Source organism: Schistocerca nitens, chromosome 4 (genome assembly GCF_023898315.1).
Source record: "Schistocerca nitens isolate TAMUIC-IGC-003100 chromosome 4, iqSchNite1.1, whole genome shotgun sequence".
Taxonomy (NCBI): domain Eukaryota; kingdom Metazoa; phylum Arthropoda; class Insecta; order Orthoptera; family Acrididae; genus Schistocerca; species Schistocerca nitens.
Window position 1 is genome coordinate 14,716,226 of NC_064617.1, and position 4,435 is coordinate 14,720,660.

A 4,435-nucleotide genomic window follows, 5' to 3' on the forward strand; every position below is an offset into this window, starting at 1 on the left:
GCCAGCTGCCGTGTGATGGAAAGACATTTCGTGGATGGCAGCAAGAGAGTGATGGTGAGAAGTCTTCAGAATGCTTATAATAGTGCAATGCTGAAGCAATATCCGTGCCCCAGAAGCAATGTGATGGAGAGTTATTTATAGTAAGTCTGCAGCTGTGCCTCGGAGACATACTACTAGACAGCCAGATGTTGTTCCATTGTGAGATGGAGAGACATTTGCCTTGGGTCAGCAGCCGTAACAGGAAGAGCCAATTCTAGATCGATAGCGGAAGTGTTATGGAGGAGCGTCTGCAAAATCGTATAATAGTGCAACGGCGAAGAATTTATGTGTCCCAGCAGCAATGTGGTTAAGAGGGTGTTACAGTAAGCCAGCTGTTATGCGTTCAAGACAAGACTGCTGGACACCCAGACATAGTCTCTCGTTTGCGGATTGACTCCACCAATGTGAGAGAGAGGCATTTGCGCTGGCCCAGCAGCAATGTGATGGGGCGGCATTTCTGGAGCGACAGCAGGAGTGTCACGGTTAGGCGTCTTCAGACTGCCTATAGTACCACAGCGAGGTGATATCTGTGTCCCAGCAGCAATGTAATGATGAGTGAGTTACAAAAAGCCAGTTCTTCCCCGCAGACAGACTAGTGGACACTCATAAGATGTTCCATGTTCAGACACATGCAAAATGCCAGGAGCAGTCTTGTGGAAAGACTCTTGCAAGATAACTCCACCAGTGTATGCAGAGACACTTGCAGTTGACCAGGAGCCATGTCATAGAGAGGCATTTCCTGAACGCCAGCGTGAGTGTCATGGAGAGGTGTGTGCTTAGTCCGTATAGTAGCACAATGGTGAAGCAATTTCTGTGTCTCAGCCGCAATGTGATGGGGGGGGGGGGGGGGGGGGGGACAGTTACAGAAAGCCATCAGAACTGCCTCGGAAACAGACTAATTAACAGCCAGACGAAGTTACTTCGTTAGACGATTGCAGAATGCCAGGAACAGTCTAATGGGGAGACGTTTGCCGAATTACTCCAGCAGTGAGATGCAGAGGCACTTGCAGAAGGCTGGCAGCCCAGTCATGGACAGACATTTACTGGACATCAACAGGAGTGTCACAGTGAGGCGTCTCCGTAATGCCTATAGTAGTTCAATGACGAAGCTATTTCTATGTCCTAGCAGTCATGTGATGGAGAGTTATAGTAAGCCGGCTGCTGTGCCCCAGAGAGACGAATAGACACCAAGATGTGGTTTCATGGTGAGATCGTTGCGGAATGCCAGGCGAAATCTCGCTGGTGACACTTCAAAACGACTCCAGTGGAGTGATGGACTGACATTTGCTGTAGGCCAGTAGCCGTTTCATGGAGAGGCATTTCTAGAGCGGCAGCAGGAGTGTCATGGAGAGGTGCCATTAACCCGTATAATCGTTCAAAGGCGATTTAATTTCTGTGTCCCAGAAGCAATGTCATCATGAGCGAGTAATCCAGCAGCTGTGCCTCGCTGCCAGACTACTGAGCACACAGAATAGGTTTCATGTTGAGATCCTATCTGAGTTCCAGGGGCTGTCTCATGCTGAGACACTTGCAGAATGACTCCAGCAGTGTGATGCAGAGACATTTTCAGTAGGCTACCAGCCATATCATGGAGAAGTGTTTACCGAGTGTCGGCAGGAGTGTCGCGGTGAGGCGTTTCCAGAATGCCTACGCAAATGCTATGGCGAAGCTACTAATGTCAGTTATCTGTCTGAGCTAATAGTGCAATCCTGAAAAGATTAATCCACGAAAGAACGTTGATTCAGTTATTAATTAAGTGGGAAATCCTTCTGGTTACTGATTATGTCAGACTGTGGTGCAGTCACTTCCATTCAGTTATCTCCTCAATTGATAGTTTCCTCCCAATGCATTATCCATTGTGGTACGTTGTTTAATTTACGATTAATCTATCTAATTGATTGATAGAATAACTGGGCCATACCTACGAGTACTGAATCATGGAAGGTAGCGAGATTATGAACAGTTATACAAACTTTAATGCACACTGTCAGATAATGACTGGTGAAACTATTTAACACCATCTTTCATTTTCTCGCATTTTTCCGTTTGCTTTAGAGGCAAATCCCATTATTCTTTATAGAGCTCGGGCTCTGTTGGTACACTTGTTGGCCAGTTACATTTTCTGACGCTACTATCGTCCCCTCTCCTCTTGCCAGGGAAGAAAATCATGTATCTCATCTGTCTGTGATCAATGTAATTTCTTTTTAGGGTGTGATAACGTTTTGATTTCTGTGCCTCACGTAACTGGGGTGGAACTGCGGGGTCAGCGCAATGTTTACCTATTTTGATATAGGAAACCACTTACAAATCAAATTCAGACTGATTTTTTCACCAGCCCTGTTTGTTAAATCACGAGTTGCTCTCAAACCCTTGATGCATTGCCTCCCTGGTTGAGAAAGTAAGATATTCCACCGAGATTACTCAATATTAAACTTAGATGTCAATAAGCTCCTCAGCAAGCAGTATATTTTTTTAATGGTAGATGATTAAATAACCACAGATGAAATGAAAAACATGACTTTGCTCTGTCTTCTTAGCATTTTTTTTTTTGTTTTGTTTGTTCTGTTCTAACAAGATGACAAATTTTGTATTATTACAGTTTGTAACCACAAGGTATAAGGGCACCCCACTTTGCGACGACATGGCTTCAACTGTCAGGAGAAGTATGCTGTTTAAATATGTTGTTAGGTCATTAACGAGAAACCAGATGCAATATAATTCTTAATGAACTATGCCAATAATATTAAAAGTTGGTGTTAAATGTCACGTTGTGTTATTTTATGTGTTTTACTTAATAAGTTCTGAAATATAAAGTTGCGAAGTGAACCTAGAACTTCATTTATAATTTAAAATTATAAGTAATAGTTGTACACCATTACATTATGTCCAATACTCTTCTTTTTGGATTTTCCTGTTAATGATATTATTCTTGTACAACAGTGTCCTAAGGATCTCATAAATGTCTCCTTATAGAAACAAGACTGATTAACGCTTCTGTGATCGACTCGGCGGATTAAACACTACTGTATGTTGTAGAGCAACAGGTAAACAGAGAGATCAGTGGGGTAGATACGTGCAGTGTGACCTGTCTCACTGAACTATCTCTAATGGTTAAGGGCTAATGTAGCTTACAGCACTCTATCCCTCTACCTCATCTCCACTAAACATGGAGCGTCTGGTGTGTATCCTCTAGTCTGGCCGCACTCCACAGATATATCCCAAGTCTGCATTTAGTTACCTTTGATGTTGGACGTGGTGGGTTGATGGTAGTCGAAAATGCCTTTAAGGCGACAAAGGCGCCATTATCAGTAGCTTACTGACTTTGATTGGGGTCGTGTAATAGGGCTACGAGACAATGGATGTTCCTTCTGTAATATTGCAGAAAGACGTAGCAGGAATGTGGCCACTGTACAGGACTGCTGGCAGCAGTGGTCGCGAGAGCGTACGGTCGCAAGAAGATCCGGTTCTGGATAGGACATGGCGTTACTGAAAGGGAAGACCACCCTGCTCGGTGTACGGCTCTGGTCCATCGATCTGCATTTGTAGCAGCAATTTGAAGAGCAGGGGGCAGCACAGAGACACAACGAACTGTTACAAATCATTTATTTCAAGGCCAGCCCCCAGCCAGACGCCCTGTAGCGTGCATTCCACTGACCCCAAACCACCACTGCAATAGCGTCAAGCGTGAGCTCATTGGAGGCACGGTGGCGGTCTCTTTTGTTTTCTGATGAAAGCTGGTTCTGCTTTGGTGCCAGTGATGACCTTGTGCTGGTTAGAAGGAAGCTTTAAAGACTATTTTTTTACTACTTATATGAGGGAGTAAGATTGTTTATTCTGGTGCAAAGATCAAATTATTATCATCGTTAAATGCACTTTAAGCTGTAATTATATCATCCATAGTGTCCATGCATAACTGAAGTTGTTATAGAACAAATTATTGAGTATTTTGGTTTTTTTAATGTGTGGTATAATGATCGAGTTATGCTCACCAACTAACCCATATTTTATTTCGTTAGAGTTAATAAGCAAGCCATGTGTACTTTGGTACGTCATACAAACAACTTGTATTTCGAAATATTTAATTCCTGGATCCATTGAGTGTGCAAAGAGTGTTATGCATATCGATCTTTGGTTGTTTATAAGTGCTGCTTAAACTGTAAATTTTATTGGTAGTCTCAATATGCAAGCCATGTATTCTTTTAATCTTATAGAACAATTAAGCTATGACAGTAGTGCCATATGTGTTTTGTGCTCGTGATCTTCAATATTTTGAGAACTGAAACAGTTCCATATTGGTGCACTGTTCGAACTTTTAGAAATCTGTAATTTTACTTCCTTAGTACGATGTGAAACGTGTGTGTGTGTGTGTGTGTGTGTGTTCCAATTAATTTGTATT